We start from the raw sequence: 21,558 nt of genomic DNA, 5'->3' as shown, positions 1-21,558 counted from the left end.
TCCAAGAGCAACCCTGAGTGTCCCACCAGTTGTACAGACCTATCCAATTGGGGGTCAGATATTATGTTAAGATCTCCTCCCAATATTAGGTTCTCGTCCAGGGATTCGAGGATTGTAGTCAGTGTTTCCCGGAGGAATGTTTCCTGGTGTTCATTTGGACTGTATATGGAGGCAATAGTATAAGTGTAACTCTCCAGTGCCACCAGTATCGCTACTATGCTACCTGGCATGTCCGCTTACGTGCTTAGCACTGTTCCTAGAAAGAGTATTGCTAGGAGGATGGCCACCCCCAACCTCCGTCTGCCACAGAAGAGAAATATTGTCAATCTAACCATTTTTACAGGACGAATTTCCAGCCTGTGTGCATGAGGTGAGTCTCCTGCAGAAGGCAAATTTCACAGTGTGCATTTCTAAGCAATGCAAGGAGCGTGCATCTTTTGATAGGTGAGTTTAGGCCCCGGAGAATGTATGACATTACAACGCATACATTCACAACGCATACCATTACAACAAAACGTTAACAACGCAGGATCCATTACGACGCATGCCATTACAACTCATGCCATTACAACGCAGATGCTATTACAACGTATGCCATTACAACTTAAGTATGGGTAAGTATTTTTTTTAATTTTAATTAATGGGAATGTAATAGTAGTGTAAATGTTGGATAGTGTAGGGGTTAAAATTACTATTCTAACTCCATGGTGTGTAATAGTAGGGTAAGTGTTGGATAGTGTAGGTGTTAAAATTAAATTAAATACTTACCCATACTTACGTTGTAATGGCATGCGTTGTAATAGCATCTGCGTTGTAATGGCATGCGTTGTAATGGATCCTGCGTTGTAAAAGTTTTGTTGTAATGGTAGTGCGTTGTGAAAGTTGTGTTGTAAAGGCTGTTTCGCGGCCTCGGATATTAAAGCTCAGTATCAGGACCTTAAGGAGAGCCATGAGGGAAGTTCAAGGGAAAGCTATGGGATGTGTTGGGAATAGACTTATGAGGGGGTCTGTGGCACCCCTCCCCCAATCATACTGACCGGGTAGGGCAGTGGTTAGCAGTGACCTGTGGGTATGATCCAGGATAATCTCCTTGTCCCCAAGCACTGGCGCGATGTGTCTGAAAAGGTGAATCACCAACTCCTCCAGCTTTCTGCTGTCCGCCTGGAGTGGCACTCCTTTGATGCAGATGTTGGACAACCTCAACCGTTTTTCAAGGTCCTCCAGGAGGAGGCAGAGTTCCTGGTTAAGGTCCCTGAGTTCCCGGGCATGATAAGAGAGCTCCTCTTCTCTATGGGCGCCAGACCTCTAAAGTGAATCAACATGGTTGACTAGATATACATTTCTGTTCACATCTGCTTGAACTGCTTTGCAGAATATCCTACTCTTCCATTGGAAATGTAGGAGTTTTTCCACTACAATGTTTGCCTCAGATAGAACGTTCTTCTTTTAAGCCACATAACTCTACATACCGTGTATTCTGTAGATGTTTCCTAGGTTTGATGTTGATGGCTCTTGACCAATCATGGTGACCATGTTGTATTCTATACTTACTTTAGGAGACTTTGGGCCAGTCTCCTTAAGCCATCGGCTTCTTCTGTACCATAATCTGGCTTGATGAATCGTCAATCAGCTAGCCACAGAAGCAATTTAGTCTTACCCGTTTTAATTGGTTTGAGTGTGTTCTTTCAACTCTATGGAATGTAGAAGTGACTATTTAACATGGGAAATAACTCGACTTGCAAACTGATCAAATCATATCATCATGGGACTGTATTCTAAAAATCCTAATATTGTTTCAACATTTCAAGATGGTTTCCATGTTTATAGTCAGTCAGCAAGGTGCTCAGCAGTACTTGGGAGTCAGTGCTCACAAAGTCATCTGAAAAAGTAAAGGTTGGAGCAGAAAAGCAAAGCTTTTTATCTGGTGAGTTTTTATCTTAGATGTTTTCTCTACACTGGCTCCCCAGTTGTGCCAGGCAAACTGGCAAAGTTACTAGGTTGAACATTCATTCGTACCATGTATACACGTATCTGCATGCTAAGCAAATATCAGATTATTGCCTTTGTCAAAGTTTATTTCATTTAGGATTTAATTGTTAAGTTAAACTTTGTGTTTCTGAGGTCTGTAGCTGTCAATGTCTTCGTGTTTCTAAGGTTTGTAACTATCGGTCCCAGGAAAGTCATTCATTGTTTCACAGTTAGCTGGCCTCAAATTCAATGACAGCCTTTTTTACTTTCTTGGGTAGCTGAATGTATTTAATACTCAGTGTACTTTTTGGCAGCGGGTTTATCTATAATGAACTTCTGTGTATTTCTGAAATACATATTTAACCTTCTCGGATACACATTTTATACTCAGATGGTTGGAGATTTCCTAGCTTACCATGTAAGGATGTGTGCATGGATTGGAGACAACAGGATTTGGGTTTGACACAAGACCAGCCATCTTATCAGCATAAAAAACACACACACACAAATAGCCCATTGAGAGAAGCGCTAGACTGGACAAAGCTCATCACAAACAGAAAGCTTAGAAGGATTACACACAAAAATAATAATAATAATAATACAGATATTTGTAAAGCACGACTGCTACCTCAAACAGAGGTGTCCCGGCGCTGAAGACGACAGTAGTGCCGCAGAAGATGGACAAAGGCCAGTTCTCCGGCCCTAGTCTGCCCCAAAGAACCAGGTTTTAACCATTTTCCTGAAAAGGGTCTCAGTTTCTATGGTGCAGAAGTTACTGGGCAGAGAATCACACAGTTTTGCTGCTCAAAGCGTAAAAGATCTGCCCCATATGTTCGACTTCTTGAAACGGGGAATACACAGTAAAAATTGTGAATTGGACCTCAAGGATCTAGACTGCTTATATCCACGTAATCTTTGTTTTAGATAGTTAGGGCATTTTTCATGCATGGCTCGGAATGCCAGTGTCATGGCGTTAAATTCAATTCTCTTGGCTACTGGGAGCCAGTGAATTGCTTTTAAATTCGGAGAGACATGTTCACAAAAAGGAACTCACCTGATCAGCCTCCCAGCCGCATTTTGCACCATCTGCAGGCGCTTGATCAAATACTTTGGTTGGCCCATATAGAGGCCATTTGCAAAGTCCAGCCTAGATGTCACTAAGGCATGCACTATGCTTTTCCGGCACTCCTCGGGCAGCAGATTCAGGAATTTCTTCAAATTCCTCAGTTTACATAAGCAGATAGCTGTCACCTGACGAGAATGAGAGGTCAGCCGCCCACTTTACTCCTAGGTTTTGTATACGATCTTCAGGGGCGGGGGAGGGCCCATTTCTGTAGTCCACCAGAAAACCAGAGCAGGGGACAGGTCTTTCCCGAAAAACAGCACCTCTGTCTTTCCCGCATTGAGCTTGAGTTTATTGCTGTTCATCCACAGCCCAATATCTCTTATGCATCCATTGAAACTTTCAAAAACGGCCTCAGTCTGCTCTTTAAATGTGAAGACCAGCTGGGTGTCATCCGAGTAGGAGATCGCTTGATCCCGCAGTTGGCTATCAGGGAGAGCAGAGGGGCCAGGTACAAATTAAATAGGAGGGGGCTCAGAGCTCATCCCTGGGGGACTCCGCACCAGAGCTGTTTTGGTTTGGACAGAAATGGTTGGAGAGCAACCTTCTGTGTGTGATTACCCAAATAGGATTTTAGCCAAACCATAACCTTGCCACCAATGCCCAGTTTCTGCAGTCTTCTGTACAGCAGGGTATGGTCGACAGTGTCAAATGCCGCTGACAGATCCAGGAGCACCAACATCGTGGATGCCCCTGAATCGGACGCCTGTCTAACCAACTCAGCCACCTCCAAGAGAGCTGTCTCTGTATTAAAGCCTGCCCTAAAACCAGATAGGGTGTCATGTAGGAGGCCCTCCCTTTCAATAAAACTGGACAGCTCTCGCTGCACCAAATTTTCAAGCATCTTTGCCGGAGCTGGTAGCAAAGAGATGGGCCTATAGTTGGTCAGATCCCTGGATCCCCACTTGGCTTTTTCATCAACGGGAGGAGAGTGGCATGTTTCCAGCTATCTGGAACGATACCAGATGTCCGGGAGGCGTTCCAGATGAACGTCAGAGTGTGCGACAGGGAATGAGCCATCAACTTCCATAATTTAGGGGGGCAGGGATCATCAGGTCCCCCGATTTACATTTCAGAATTTCAGCCAAGGCATCCTGTTGAGAAAATAGTAGTGAACTCTGTTAGAGACTGTTCGGTATCTTGTGCTTCCCTCTTGTCACATTTCTCCTTCTCCAACCCAACAGAGAATGATTTATATACTTACCAAATTTTAGTGTCAAACAAGGTGGACATATTTTCACACAAAGCAAGAGAGGGCTCCACTGTGGTCTCTATGGCTCTGGGTTTAAGGAAGGAGCGGACCACTTTAGACACCTCCTTAGTAGCAATATTGTAGATGCGGTCGGTCAGGTACTCCCTCCTAGCTACCCTTATCTGGCTGTGGAATTCCTTCAGAGCCGATCTATAGGTGACCTTGACCGTCTCCCCTTAACCTGCTCTCCACTGTCATTCCAGTCTTTTGCAATTACTCTTAGCAGACCTAAGTACCTCCGTAAACCACGGGGCAGAGGGGGAGAGCCTAGCTGATCTTGCAGACCTGACTGGGGCTGCAGAATTGACAGCTGTCGAGATCCATTGATTTGAAGGCACAGTATCTTTATTAGGGTCGGCTGAAAGTGGGGGTTGGCTGGCCTGTAAAATGGGGTCCAACACCTCCATTGTCAGGTTTTTCCAGCTACGTTTAATATAGATTTGGTTACCCCCATCTCTGGCGAAGTCTATCCACCCTAAAACAGAATGGAATCAGACAATGGTCTGACCAAATCAGATTAATCGGGGTTACTTTGCTCAGAGACGCTATGTTGGAGAATATAAGATCCAAAGTATGGCCAGCTTTATGTGTGGGGGATACAACCAGTTGTGTGAGGTTAGCCCCCCTAGGGACAGCACAAGCTGAGCTGCTTGGTTGCAGGTAGCATCATTAACGTGTAAATTAAAATCCCCTAGAGCGGTGAAATTTGCATACATTATTGATTTTTGGGTAATGTAATTGCATAGCTCATGGGTGATGCTGGGTGCGCAGTCCGGCAGCCTATATATAAGGATGTTAGCGAAGAAGGTGGGCGGATCAATTTGCAAGCAGAAGTTCAGACCCTCTATCCCCTCCAGGTTAAGAGGACCTGAGGCTGCTAAAACCCAGGAGTCTTTATGAATAATAGGCTACCCCACTCCCCTTTTCCCACTCTCCCTATTAGCATAGCACAACTTAAAACCACTAGGAATGGCCAGTACTATTGTTGCCACTGAATCCGAGTTCAGCCATGTTTCAGTTAAGAAAACGACATCCCACTCATTGTTTGCTAGCAGGAGCCATAAGTCCTCTGCATGCTTCGGCAGAGATCTACAATTTATCAGGCAAGCATTAATCCTGGCCAATTTACCGCCTTGTTCTCAAATATCACCCGCCTCTGCATTTATCCCCACCGGCCCGGGGGTGTCCCAAACTCCCATGCGCAGGTAGAGCAGGAGCCTGGCATCCTATCGTTGGCTACATTAATGCTGTGTGCCTTAGGACATAGACTACCTCTGAGTGCAAGCAAGGCGTCTCTTGACCAGTAGGATACCTCATCACCTGATAATCGAGCATAGTGGCTGGGACTACCTCTGAGTGCGAGCAAGCCGTCTCTTGACCAGTAGGATCCCTCACCACCTGACAATCGAGTATAGTGGCTGACGCTGGCGGCGGTCTGGCCGCGGACGGGCACAGAAGGGCTTGGCTTTGGCGCACCGGCGGTGTGCCCGCTGCGCGTGTCCGCTGCACGTCTGGGTCCTCATACTATTTAAATAATGTTGTCGGGCACAGAAGTGACGGAGTTCTAGGGGCGGAGTCACTACCCTCCGTCCAATCGGCACTCTCAAGCTGTGACGGACCGAGGATTTGTTCTCACTAAACAGGGAGAGAAAGCTCAACTCAATGAATACACACACGTTACAAGCCGAACAAGTTTAAAATCACCGAAATTTAAAGCTAAAAATTAAACCGGCATACAATTTATTTAGACAGAATAAAAGTAAAAGTGGTTCACGAACACGAACTGTGCAAAATAAGCAAATAAGGCAGAATTAGGCAGAAGAACTAATCGCTCAGTCTGAAGTAGCAAGCTTGGTGTGTGAAAAAATGTGATCTGCATTAAGTTGTAAACAATGATGCTTTAGGAATTCATTTATTGTGTGTGATAGATGTATAACCTTATGTGGCCTTTCAAAGAGAGATGTCATGAGTTGTTTCGCCGTACCCTCACTGAATAACAACAACCAGTCACGTTGAATGTGAGTAACTTAGCCCTAAGCACCCTGAATCTATATGTAATGTCAAAATGGATTGCTACAAACTGGCTCAAGCGAGGCAAACTGTATCTGACAAGTTTCCTGTCTATTGTAAGTGCTGCAAGAGGAGGAATGGCCATGGAGAAGGTCACCGTGAGTGGAACAGGCAGGCGGAGGCATGATTAGAGGCAGAGATATGAAATTGGACTGACATGACTTTGCTGCTCCTTTGTATTTCTGCAAAGGGATGTAAAATGCTAATAGGAAGGTCGCTAATAGAGTTTGTATTTTTGACTTGCGTGTCTCTGAGGAGTTTTGTGACTGCTGTCTGCCAGCAGCCTACAGTCGTCTGAGCTCAATCAAGGATGTGAAAAAAACTAAAGCTACAGTAGCCTCACTTACTAATTGACGGAATGGTGCTTTAACAGTTGGCACACATATGATATATCACTTGTCAAGTACTTAGGTCCCTGGTGTCCGGGCTGTTACCTTGTTTCAAACCAAAATCAACACAAAAACCCCACTTCATTAGCGCCTCTTCACTAGCAACGTGAACACATTATTTTCCATTGGTGTGAAACTTTAAACTGCCATCCCCTCATTTGTCAGTTTTTGTAACAGAACTGTGTTACCTTGCTTCATATTTTTGTTATTGTCAAATTAAAAACCATTTTCACCTCAAGATAGAACACATGGTTGCGAAATAAGCAAGAAAACTCTCGCTAAAATGGGCCCAAACATCTTTATTGCCATAGTTCACTTTGTCCTTTCTATAATTTTCCCAAGGTTTTTTGTCTGTAATTATAAATCTAGACGTAATATTGGAATGGCTGATTAATTAAATGGATGTTTAGTGAGAACTGAAGTGTAATGAACCAACTAACTAATAATTGTTCATTAGAAAAGGGGGATTTGGATTATTTCTGACTCCACAAACGAGAGAAAGCAACCTTTGCTGCATATGGATGAGTGTACACTGTAACTGTGATTGTATTTATACAGCGCTTACTACTCCTGATGATCCACTGAAGTGCTTTTTGAAGAGAGGCACCTTACTGCGGAAACCAAAGTGGATTAGAGGGAGGAAAATACAAATTGTTATTAGGAGTGATGGGAGTGATAGACAAGTGAGTCTGTTGGATGAATAGAATAGAGGATGGATGGATAGAATAGAGGATGGAAGAGTTTAGAAAGGAATATTTGACAGTACATAGTAGTAACATATGTTTAGGGGAGTAAGGGCCAGATGTAGGTAATTCGTATTTACCGATTCATAAATACCGAATTATACCGATTCGGTATTTATGAATCGGTAAATATGAAGGTGTGAGATGTAGGTAAAATCGGTAATTGAATTACTGATTCTGTAAAAATCGGTATTCACCGAATCTGTAAATACCGATTCGGTAATGCCCATTGATTCCTATGGGTATTGAAGCCCATAGGAATCAATGGGCATTACCGAATCTGTATTTACCGATTCGGTAAATACCGATTCCAGCAAGGGTGCAGGGGGTGTCACTTTGACACCCTTCAGCACCCCAAATACAGGCATGTGTGCCATGTGGCACACAGACATGCCCTAAGGGCATGTCTGTCTGTCACATGGCATAGGTGTGCATGCACACATGTGCATGCACACCTGGATTCGGTATTTTACCACCCAATTGGATTGGGTGGTAAAATACCGAATCTGTAAGGCCTTTGGGACTCAGAAGAGTCCCACCTACATATGAAAGTTACCGAATCGGTAAAAATACCGATTCTGTATTTTACCGATTCGGTAAATTTACCGATTCGGTAAATTTAACAAATCGGTAAAATTGGCCCCCTACATACCGAAAACCCATTTACCGGTCGGTAACGGCCGAAATCGGCCGTTACCGTTCGGTAAATGGCACCTACATCTGGCCCCTAGACAGCCTGTTTGTTGGATGATTACAAAAAAGGATGGATAGAGGAGGGCGGAGTTTGTGAAGAGTTGCTATGACGTTCATAGTAGTAATAAAGGTTTGCCATGAGTCAGAGAGTAAAGGTAGGGTATACTTTGGAAGAGGTATAGGATGAGTCAGATTGGTAATTTGATGAGGCTTAGGGAAACTAGTTAACATTTCTTTTCCTGCAGTGGGAGGAAAATATTTAAATATAGAGACACCACACATAAGAGGTATACATACAAAGAGATTTTAATATGATACACACATGAATGCCAGTTGATAGCATCTTAAGAACCTTACAAGGGAGTAGTCACACTTTACAAGTTTAAAGATTTGATTTGATATAAAATTGTACTAGATAATGTCCCATATGTGCATGTATGGATAAATATTTACGAACACAGGCTTTATGTTTTTACTGTAAATTAGGTGTTTAAAAATGTTTCCTATTGGTGTATTTTTTAAAACCTTTTTTAGATTTGTCCCCAAATATTTCAATAATGAAGCACTTAGAGATACAATTGTTATAATCATGTTTAGCATCACAAAAAGATAGCAAAGGAATGACCAAAGGTCACCCAAATGCTATAAGGCAAAGAGAGAAAAATTATTTGGGATATATCCCCCTGTCTTAAACAAACAACACCACAAAATATCCTAAGAAAAGAGTGGAGGTTGTTTCGTTGTTACAAGCGCACAATCTTTATTTGTTTGTTTCTTAGATCCTCAAACACCCTTTTGGTGTCATACTACATCATCGAATCCCATCATGGTCCCTCCCAGGGAGCACTTTGGATAATATCCTACCGGGGTCTGATAAAAATACCTCGGAACACCTAGGTACCCCTTTATTAATGGTGTTCCTTGTATGATAAAAAAAGGTTGAAGGGATGGGTGTCTGTGGATATAACGGTTTTACACCCTACATTAAAGTCAACATGTTTTAATCTCATGCAATGGGCCAAAGGGTCCAGGGCTTTCTTCAGGACTAAATCAACTTTGAGCCCTGATATGATCTCAATTTTAATTCTTTATTAGTCTAACTACTAATTCAGTCAGGACACACATGACACACAAACATATATAGCATGCAAAGGGCTGGAAGCCCATCCGCATTAGGTATTTATCTTGGGCCCCTGAAAATTAAGGAAGCAACTGTCTAACAAACAAACAAATAAAGATATTCGTTACTATAGGGCAATAAACCCATAAGCATACACTCATCATCTAATATCCTATTGATATATCAATCAACTTATGTATGGATATAATGATAAAGTTAAACATGTATGCATTATGTATGTATATAACAATATTTGTATTTATTTTTTCAAAATAAAGTTATATACCTATTTTCATTCCTCTAGTGCACAGGGAGTGACAGGGGGATTGCTGGACTGCATAGGTAGTGCTCTGGGGATTGTAGCACTGCATGAGTTAGTCCCTGGGTCATTGCATGAGTACAATGACCCAGGGACTAACTCATGCAGTGCTATAGAAGTTGTGGATTTCTTTTGGAGAAAGGAGTATCAAGCAAGAGGTGCTCCTCATATACATATGCTGGTATGGATCAAGGATGCCCCAAAATTTGGAACAGATTCAGATGATACTGTTTTGTCTTTTATTGAAGAATATGCCACATGTGCTGCACCCAAAAGCACAGAGGAAAAAAACTTAAGACAAGTCTTACGATTCCAAAGCCATTGATGTGGAAAATACTGTTGATGAAAGTTCTATACCCAATGTTGTTTTGCATTTCCACATCCTGTAATATGCAAAGGAAGAGTGAACAATTTTATGTCAGCTATGAGAGATACCATTACAAGAAAGTCTCCAAAAACATACCTACAATTTGAGAAGAAGCGAAGAATCCAAATACATAAATGATTACAATCCGGGTATTCTGTCAATGTGGAATGCTAACATGGATATTCAGTACGTTGCGGACAATTCCATTGCTGTTGCTCAATATGTAACATACTACATTACAATATCAGAAAAGACAGAATTGAAAGAAATGTGGGAAGAGATTTCTCACGAGAAGAGTCTAAATAGGAAATTATACAGTTTCAGTTTGAAGATGTTATCCCATCAAGAAATCGGAGAGTATGAATGCTCAGATCGGTTATCATCTGAACGTTTATACTCCAAATCTAGAAGAATCATTTGGGTGAGTCTAGGTCTTGCTGCAACGGAAAGTTGAGTACTTAAATCTGTACAAGAAATTGAATATTTAGTATAAAAGATCCGGAAAGTACAGATATTGTGAAAACAAATATGTTGGACACATATCCAAATTGAAGTCATCATCTTGAGAACATATGTCTCTATGAAGTGGTGCAAAACTACACTTTTAAACGGAATACTACAGAAAACATCAATGATGGAAAATATGCAGTGATTGGTTCTGAAGGATGTTTGGTGAAACAAACAAAAGGAAAATTTGATTAATCACAGGAAACTGAGTTGCGACACTCCTGATAAAAGGGAATTTTACTATTTAGCCCTTTTGCAACTGGTCAAACCGTGGCGTTCAGAATTGGAATTACTTGGAGATTTTCAAAGCTATGAAGATTCCTTCAATGCTTGTAAAGATACCATCGAATGTACTGTTTTTGCAAATTATGTGAAAATGTTAAACGATGAAATTGATCAAGAAGCTACTATTGCAGCTGAGATTGCTAGAGACAGTTCTCAATACAGTCAAAGTTCTGCTCCACTGAGTCAAGATCCACTAGGACAACCAATTATTGAAAATGAAGCAGCAATCACCATGAATGAGGTGGGAACAGCAATGCATCAAGCTCAAGAAGATATAATGGACTTAGCAAACTTGGAAGAACAACTAAATGTTGAACAGAAAGAAATATATCATCAAGTGAGAAAACAGATTGACCATGGATTTCTTTATGAAATGAAAGAATGCACATGCACATCATTTCAACATATCCGAATGTATGTGAGTGGACACGTTGGAACAGGAAAACATTTTTTAAATTACAAAGTTGAAGGTGATTTCAGGTGAGAGACCAAATTATTCTTGTATTTGTTGTCGGCGAACTCACTATAAAAATCAGACTAGGACTGTTGATCTGTATTTCAAAAGTGAAAGAGAAAATAATGATAAGTAGAAGGAATTTGCAACTTATTTGTTGGTAGAGAGTTGTTTTTGATTTGGGCTCTGATCAGCGTATTTGTAAATATTGTTATAATAAATTAGATGAGAATAAAATGCCCGCAAGAGCTGTCCATAATAATCTAGAGTTGGTAACTATTCCTCCAGAACTGATAGATTTAAATGCCTATGAGTTTATTCTCATTCAATGTGTGAACCCATTTCAGGCTATTCTTCGTATGGAGCCTAAAACAGGGAAATTGCCTCCTTCAGATTTACTGAGAGGATTAAAAGGAAGAGTTGTATATTTACCTCTAGATTTAAAGAAACATTTAGAAACTATTGGTGTAGAGTGTGTAGAAAATGAACCACTAGGTATTCTAGTTAATGGCGTGCCTACTAAGAGTAAGAAGGTCTGGGAGGAATTAGTGGATGCTAGCAAAGTGCAAAAGGTGACTTTGTATCTGATAAAAAAAATGAGTACTATAAAAATGTGTATACGGGAGAAGAAATACTTTTAGCAGAAGATACTGAAATGTCAAGTTGACAAATTGAAAAAGTGGACATGTCCAGAAGTGAAGAAAGCTATGAACATTACAGTGTACATCCACTTCATTCAAAAGTAGTGATGGGGAATACGATAGGGTTATTCTGAATGAAAAAAAGCAAAGGGAAGTCCCATGAGTGTATGGGAAGAACGCTTGAAAGCTCGTAGTTTTTCGCATTTGCTCCCAACAGGAAAAGGAGGATGATATTATGAACGACCTGTGCAGATTACTGCATCTGAATATCGGACAACAAGATTGTATGCAGAAGATCCAAGATATCGACAATATATCCCATATATATTTCATCTTTTGTCTGAGAGTGACTTGTCTGGACTATCATATGCAGTCAATCACATATTGAAAACAGGAGTACATCTGCAAAATGTTTCTGCAAAGGAATTTATGGATAAAGTGCACCAGAGGGATGATCATTTAGAATCTCAGCTGATTAATCTGATGGCATGTCAGCGAGGCACTAATGAGTATTGGTACCGTCGTCATGGAGAACTTAAATGTATGATAAGGAACTTAGGAACTCCTACATGGTTCCTTACCCTAAGCTGTGCTGAATATGCTTGGAATGATTTACTTGAATTTCTTCGAGAGGCAAATTCGAATATAAAAAATATTGAATACAAGACACCTGGAGAAGTGTGCTCTTTGGATCCTGTTAATGTATGCAGGTATTTCAATCATAGATTTGAAGTTGTTATGTCTTTTATCTGCAATCAAAAAAATCCTCCTCTTGGAGAAGTTGTGGATTTCTTTTGGAGAAAGGAGTATCAAGCAAGAGGTGCTCCTCATATACATATGCTGTTATGGATCAAGGATGCCCAAAATTTGGAACGTATTCAGATGATACTTTTTTGTCTTTTATTGAAGAATATGCCACATGTGCTGTACCCAAAAGCACAGAGGAAAAAACTTAAGACAACAAGCCTTACGATTCCTAAGGCATAGATGTGGAAAATACTGTTGACGAAAGTTCTATACCAAATGTTGTTTTGAATTTCCACGTCCTGTAATATGCAAAGGAAGAGTGAACAATTTGATGTCAGCTATGCGACATACCATTACAAGAAAGTCTCCAAAAAATACCTACAATTTGAGAAGAAGCGAAGAATCAAAATACATGAATGATTACAATCCGGTTATTCTGTCAATGTGGAATGCTAACATGGATATTCAGTACGTTGTGGACAGTTTCGCTGCTGTTGCTCGATATGTAACATCCTACATTACAAAATCAGAAAAGATAGAATTGAAAGAAATGTGGGAAGAGATTTCTCATGAGAAGAGTCTCAATAAGAAATTATACAGTTTCAGTTTGAAGATGTTATCCTATCGAGAAATCGGAGCACATCATTTCAACCTATCCGAATGTATGTGAGTGGACAAGCTGGAACAGGAAAAAGTTTCTTAATTAAAATAATCACCAGTTATCTACAGAAAGCAATTGAGTCACATTTGTCTTTTTGTTGTAAGGGTTCCAACTGGGTTGGCAGCACACATTAAAGGAATACATTACATTGTTTACTTAAGCTACCTGTGGAGCATGAAAACAAATTGGAATATCACAAGCTATCTGGAGAAGCTTGTTGTGCAGTTTTTGGAGTGAAAATTAAACTTCTGATTATTGATGAGGTAAGCATGGTCCAAAATGTAATGCTTGCTTTTGTGCATTTAAGAATGCAGCAAATTCTTAAAACAGAGTTCGATGTCTTATTTGGAGGAAAACATGTCATAGTTTTTGGAGATCTACTGAAACTTACTCCCGTAAAAGGACAACCAGTATTTAAAACACTTGCGCATGAAGACACCAGAAAGACTTTGGGTAACGTTGGAAACGTTAACATTTTGTCATATTTTGAATATAAAGAACTCATTACAAATATGCGACAGGCAAATGATGTTAAGTATGAAACTATTCTTCAAGATATAAGAATTGGAGTACTGAGAGAACATGGCAAACAAGCTTTCCGGAGTCGATTACTTTCCAATTTGTTTTCAAATGAAAATATAGTTCCTGAGAAAATATATATGAAAATTGCAGAAAACAAATCTATAATTTGCTCAATGCCAACACTGCGCGAGTTTTCTATATTCAATTAACAACTTTTGAAGCTGGAAAATCAAGAAATAATAAAAATGGAAGCCATTGATAAAATAGACCATGAAGGAATCACTATTATTTTGACAGAAAAATTGAAAACAAAATTGGATTCTTTAGAAAAATCGATATCTAAAACTGCTGGTTTAGAAAAGAATCTATATACATGTATAAACTGTTGGGTAATTTTAAGGCATAATTTGGATGTAGAAAAAGGTTTAGTTAATGGAGCAATGGGCAAAGTTGTGGATTTTGTTAATCATCGTAATAAAGATGGAATTGAATTTTTAAAAATGAAATTTTATCAGATAGAAGAAGTAAAACAAATTGGTCATTGTTCAGTTCGTTTTTTGCTTGTTAAAGTTTTATATGTCCGTAGAAAACAGTTTCCACTTTCTCTGGCATATGCAGTGACTATTCATACATCTCAAGATTTAAGTGTAGACAGTGATTTGGTGTACATTGGAAGTACCGTGTTTAAAGAGGGTATGGCATATGTTGCTTTCTCCCGAGTCAGAACTTTATCTGGTTTGTTTTTGATTGATTTTGATGACACAAAGGTTACTGCAGATGCAAACTGGGTAAAAGAGTATAATAGGTTAAGAAGAGCGTATGCTCCCAATTTAGGTCAATATCCTGTATTTGAAAAGAATGTGGTAGGTCGAAAAAGAAGGTATGAGAATATCTGTAGTGAAGGTATAGAGAAGAAAATAAAACAAGATAATGTTGTGATTGCAAGCAAAAAGTATAAGGACACTGTTAAAGAGATTGTTGGTTATCAGTTTGAAAATAGTTCAGGTGTCAACTGCTCTGCTAATGTACTGGTCAATGTTATTTTCTTTCTTGAGAGTTTGCAGCAGCAAATTATGGAGAATCGGAAAAAAAGATTTTGGGTTATATTATCAAGGGGTTTATCTCCGCTTTTTTGGCTTTAAAAGCCAAGAAAGCGGAGATAAAATTATCTCCCTATTACCAAGCTGTCGCTAACACCAGTTAGTGACAGCTAATAGGAGATAGCGACCATCTTGGGCCCCGCTTTGCATGTCAGTGATATTTATCACTAATGACATGCAAAGTGGGCGTGCCAAGATGTTAGCGACTGGAAACAGTCGCTAACATCGCTATCTCCTATTACCAACTTTTGGAGATATTCGCGCTAAGCGCAAATATCTCCGAAAGCTAACACCTGCCCTGAGCAGTTCTTCACCATGTTATCCAATGGGAGGTGGATAACATGGCTAAGAGCATTTGCTCGATAATGCATGAATATCGCTGACTTTTCAGCGATATTCATGCATTGCGGCCGTTTTTTATCGCATTTGCGATAAACCTTGCTAATAGCAAGGTTTATCTGCGATAAAAATCGCCGATGTGCGGCGATAATTTTTGTCTCTAAACAAGTTAGAGACAAAAATTATCGCTAGTTGTTGGTAATATACCCCTTTGTTCCTTGTTGCATTGTATTTGTGAAAAATTGAGAACTGATAAAAGTAAAATACAAAGCATTTGTGATATTCGTAATCTTTGGATGTACGTTCTGGTTCTACACAATTTACGCAGAATAACCAACAAGATGCTCAGAAATTTCTAATGTATATGCTTACCATACTGAAAAATGAAGGCATAAAAATTTAAAATCTTTTTGGCCTTTGTTATAAATGGGAACATCATTGTGAAAATTGTATGTTTACATGTAGCACTAACATAGACACTGATGATGTATATATTTGACATTACCAGAAAGTAAATCAGTGTCTTTCAATAAACTAGTTAAGGCAGCAAATCAAAACATGGAGTGTAGCCAATGCAATTCAGAAATGTTATTAACAATATTTATACAAAGATATGGATGATATATAATTTTAATGATGCAGCGTCGTACAGCTGTTGGGAAAAAATTGGACACTTTAATAAAACATTTTGTAGCAAGTCAACTATCAATATAAGGAAGGACTTTTGTAGCAGTAGAAATAATTTTCCATGATGGTCCTTCCACAACATCTGGACATTACACTGCCTATTTAAAATGTGATAAAGGATGGACATATTGTAATGATGCTCAGTTTGTTTTTAAACGTTTGCCTAGCGAATTACCAAATTCCTACCTAATATTTTTAAGGCTAAAGTTTTAGGAACATAATTCCGCCTCTGAGGAATGTATTAATATGTATGAATATGATTACTTTTGGACAATTTCAATATAAAGGATTTCAGTAATACCATTTGGCCAGAGGAAAGGTGCATCTTTGAATTACGGACTTTTTCTTGCACATTCTCTCAGCGTATATTTTTAAACAACAACATTTACAGTGTATATAAATTAAAGTAAGAACATTTTCTTAGGAGTAAGCATTTTATATATGTGTGATTTGTATTATATGGTATGTTATTGAGGATGTAGTATTGTTTTTTTTAAACAATCTTATTGATTGGTTTGTTTTTGGCCGCTGTTATGTGATGAGTACGACTAAAATCACTGTTTCTAGTGAAATTCAATACATTCTGAGAAAGACAAAAAAGGCAAAGAAAATATTTATTAAAATGTTAAAATTATGCTGTGTTGTAAAAAATATAATATTATATAATATAACTGTATTTTTTCTTCACTTTCACAAATTCTAATTCTAAAATATGACATTTTCAGAAATTTAGATTATAAATAACAACTGAAAAAAATGTGTAGCGTATTTTATTTCTATTATTGTGAAGGTAAGTTTAACTAAGTATTAGAATGCACAATGGCCTTTGTTTGCACACAGGTGAAGAAAGGAGAGATGGATGGGGTAGATATGTGTGGAAAGATTCTCTGTGGCGTTTTAAGTTACAGGATAAAGTTAACATCAATAGTGAGTGTCCCTGGGACCAACTAACCACTCAGATATGTGCAGAAAGTGCCAGACAGCTGCATTGCAAGGAGGCATACAATGGGACATGGCTTTAGAGCACCTCTCTGCAACGCAGCTGTATGGTGTTCAATAGAGAGACATGGTGGGCTACTAGGGTCCAGGGAGTTTCAGAATTAAAAGAGACTAACTTCTTTACCTTAAAACACGTCACAGAGTGTGTTTGCATATGTCACATCAGGCCCCATCCCTTCCCTTCACAACTCTATAAACATGTCCTATCACTTTGCCAAAACCTAAGTACCTATAAATTTACCTTCTTCTCTCATTGCAGTACTGAAATTACTCTACTTATTACTCATATAGTTAAGGATTGGCCTAGCCATTAACCCTAGTACAAGTTAATTTCTTCATATACTATGCAAGAAGCTACAAAGTATTAATTAAAAACACCCAGTTTATACCTATGTAGTTTTGGAATCTCCCTATCATAGGATACCGTGTGACCTGAAAAAAAAAGATTTGATTGGTTCATAATATTTCCCATTGTACCTATTGAAGGACCGCAATTATTTAAATCATTCTTCTTTGAGCATCTTTGGGGACATAACTCTGTGCTTACCTCCTGTCACATCATATTATCAACAGTCTCAAAGTCCCAATCATCAGAAAATGTTCTGGGTGAAACAAAGACACTCAAAGAAACCTTGAATTGATGTAGAATCTTCAACAGCTCTGCAGGACCAAAGAAGTCATAATCAGTTCTGTCCCATGCTATACCACCAGGTATAGGAATGGCTGTGATGTTCACTGATGTCAAGTCTCTTTTTTCATGATGAGATGATTTGTGTGGCTTTAGGAGCAAGTTGATGTTCTTACTTGCTGTGTCCATTTGACTATATCTTCCATTGAGCAGCATTCCCAAACGTAATACCAGAATTAGCCAAAGTAGGAGAAAATTACTCCTAGCACAATCAAAAATTCAACCCATGGTGAAACCAGATAAGTTTGTCAAATTGTCGAAAAAGTTCTGTTACTTTTTCTTTAAATATTTTACTTGCTGGCATCGTTTCAGGCTCACTGGGATCCTCGGAAAACATATCAAAGTTAATGAAATAGCCAGAGGCGGTTCTGTCAATTGTAGGAATTGCATCAGGATTATTTGAAATCACTGGGGCTACCGGATCCTTTGTCATATTAGTGTTGTTAGATGCTACATCATTGTAGACAGGAGTGTCTTGACAAACTGTTATTTGGGTCTCAAGAGGCACAAGTTCCATTGCTTTATTGCTTAGTCCTTTGTTTTGTGCTGCAGAGTCTTCAAATGTTATCAGTCTCTCAGTCTGAACCTCTTGGATAGTAGCAAGATTTGGTCTTCTGTTCTTGATCCTTGGATTGCTAGCACAGGTACTGGTTTTCTGTAAGAAGGGCCAAATTCCTTCTTATCCGCGATCTTTTCTTTGACTAGATCCCCAATCTTTGGAATCCAGACAGGCCTTGCTGGGACATGTGGTTCTCCCTCAGTGGCCGTTGGCTTCTGTATTGTGTTGCTTTGACTTCTCCTTTTCTCATTTACGTCCTGCAAAACGGCCAAGCGGTTTTTGATAACAACGGGTTTTTGTTCCACCACTGAAGTGTGACGATCAAGATCCTGGACAAGCATTCTAGTACCAAAAAGGATTTCATATGGAGTGATTCCACCCAGAGAATTTCTTGGCAGATTACTAAGACAACGTTGGACACTTATTAGATGTTTGACCCACCCGTCACCCGAGCTTAAAACCCTAACTGTTATAGATTGCTTTATGTCTCGTTTTTTTCTTTCTACTACAGAATTTCCCTCAGGATGGAATGGACTCGAATACCGCAATGCAACGCCCAGATTGGCCATGGCCTCCTTGTAAGCTTTGGAGCTAAAAACAGTACCCTGGTCAGAATGTAGCGCGCCGACTGCGTATGTGCGGATAAAGACTCGCAAATCTTTTATAACAGTTCAGGCTTCAGCCGAGCGCTAAGGCCACATCCAAATGAATCTCGAGCATGAATCCACTGCGACCATGATATATTTGTAGTTACCATCCCTCTGTAAGGGACTGCAGTGGTCCAGGTAAACGCATGCTAATGGTTTATCTGAAATTAAAAGGGGGGTCTGTGCCGGGCGTTTCACTGTTGAAACCTTTATTTTCTGGCAGATTTCACATTCCAAAACATAGTTTCAGGTCTGTTTCCTCATGCGTGGCCACTAGTATCTTTGTTTTAATAATGACACTGTGGCGGAAACACCTGCGTGCTCAGAGGCTAGCCCTTCATGTGCTGCTAAGATTAGTCACAATCTATGTTCCATGTTTGGAATTACTCTATCCCCCACTCCAGGGATTTGAGCAAAAGGAAAATTTACATCAGTTATATATGAGTACTTGAGTTGAAAACATTTCGGTAACATTTTACAGCTGTCTTCATTGGAAGCAGCGACAGCCTGCATTATTTCGCTGTCTATTTTTGTTTTTGAACGAGTGATTGCAGCTATGGAAGCTGTTTGCACAGCTGCCTTCGCGGCTTCATCAGTCAATGAATTCCCTGCAACATGAATGCCATCACGCTGATGACTCAGTGTATGGATCATGTGAGTCTTTTGTAGTTCTGTAATTAAACTACTTGTTCCGACAGCAACTTATGCTTGAATGTGCCACCTTTTGCATCTTTGAAAACCTTTTGAACCCAGTTCTGGAAGTATTCATTGTAAGATTGAACGCAGTAATACGAATCGCACACTATCAGTGTGAGGAATTTGCGATCGGTATTTTCAAGCGCCATCTTGAAAGCCTGCAGTTCAGCTCGCTGAGCTGTACGGTCTCCGAGAGATTTTGTTTTCGTGATCATAGGTAGGAATTTACCATAGCGCCTGCGACCTTTAACAATCACGCACGCAGCACTATAAGCTCGTTTACCCCCAATTGCGGGCTGTGCTGATCCGTCTGTATAAATTATACATTCGTACTGTTCCAGAGGCAGAATCTCAGTGGACAGAGGACATTCTTGTTCGTATTGTAGAAATTCTTGAGTTTTCAAGTAGGGGTCAAAAACGTATTCAACGTCTGTTGCAGCGAGAGAGTTAATCCATTGTATCCATCTTGGATGTGAAGCCTTTGCATTCGGAATGCTTGCTTTTGTCACTGCCTCTAAGGCAGGTACAGGAGTAACGACCATTATGCGTTTACCCTGTGTGAGAGCTCTCTCTTTTGCTACTGCAGTTTGAACCGCTGTCAGAAGTGTTTCTGTTGAAGTAAATTTCATTTCAGCTTGTGTGTACAAGTGTGATTTGTACGCAGTTTGTACTTTTTCACCTTCATTAAAGGTTAAGTACATGAATCCGCATCTTCCTGGGATTATTCTGATTACAAGATTGCATATGTTTACGCGTGTCTGTAAATGTGATGTTGCTAACATGTCTGTTTGCACTGAACGCTAAATTTCTGTGTTTTTGAGTCCAATTTGTTGTTTTAAAATCAGGTTTGCTTAATTTGTAGAGAGGTTTACCCCTTTCTGCCTAGTTTAGAATGTATGTTCTTCCAAAATTCAGGAAACCTAGAATGGACTGTAAGTTTTTCAGCCTTTTTGGAGGTTGGAGCAGCGCACTCTTTTCTAAAAAGTTGGCTGCCAGGCTTTTGCCTTCACTTGATAACTCGTATCCTAGAAAAAGGACATTGAGGTGGGCAATTCTTGATTTTTTAAAGTTGAATTTGTACCCTTCAGAGGTGAATCCAAGTATAATGGTATTCACTCTGTTCAAGTGCCTGTACAAGTCATCGTCTGTTAGATAGATGTCATCGACATAGGATAATGCCTCATCATCATACGCTTGTAGTAACCCTGTTACTATAGCTGAAAATAACCCCAGACTATTCTTGAATCCCTTGGGGAGACGACAGAAGTGTCGGTGTGTCCCCATGATTGAGAAAGTGGTCAAGTTCCTGCTTTCAGGTGCAATGTTTTGACAGAAGAAACAGTTAGAAATATCTAATGTTGTTTTATATTTTTTGCGTGCGATGTTATTCATCAGTGCTGCACTGTGTGCATTTTGTACTGCAAAGGTTTTGCAAACAAGAGTTTAAATGTCTGTAGTCCAACACGAGACGATATGTATTGTCTGGTTTGGAGACATGAAACAAAGGATTGTTCGTTGATGAGGTGCGTGCATGTTCTTTTTTTTTTTTTTTTCTTTTTTTTTTTCCTCATATACCAATAAATAAAAGGGTGTTCTAGATGGGAAAACCCCCCCTCTCTCCTGAATCATTATTTCCGGATTCCGATGTTTACAGCCAGAGGAGAGAGAGAGAAAGGCATAACCCCTCTAGCGTTCACTGTTTGCTCGATCCACTCCAACTATACCACACTGTGATGCCCTTAGCTATATTGGAGATTGAGCCCCAACAGTCCCCAGGTGAAATCATCGGAATACGTTCATCTGTTCCGCCATGCCACCAGGGCCACCCAGATCTTATCGACACTCGAGCTGTCGCAGGCCATGTCAGACTCACTTACAAAGATGACCTGTTGCAAACAATCTGGAAAAGTAGGTGCTTTCTCATTCTTCCAAGCCCTGCATATTTCTCGCCTAGCCAATAGCATTACATAAAAAAATAATTT

The sequence above is a fragment of the Lissotriton helveticus genome, chromosome 5_1 (assembly GCF_964261635.1).
Source record: "Lissotriton helveticus chromosome 5_1, aLisHel1.1, whole genome shotgun sequence".
NCBI classification, from domain to species: domain Eukaryota; kingdom Metazoa; phylum Chordata; class Amphibia; order Caudata; family Salamandridae; genus Lissotriton; species Lissotriton helveticus.
Note: the sequence above shows the minus strand (reverse complement) of the source record.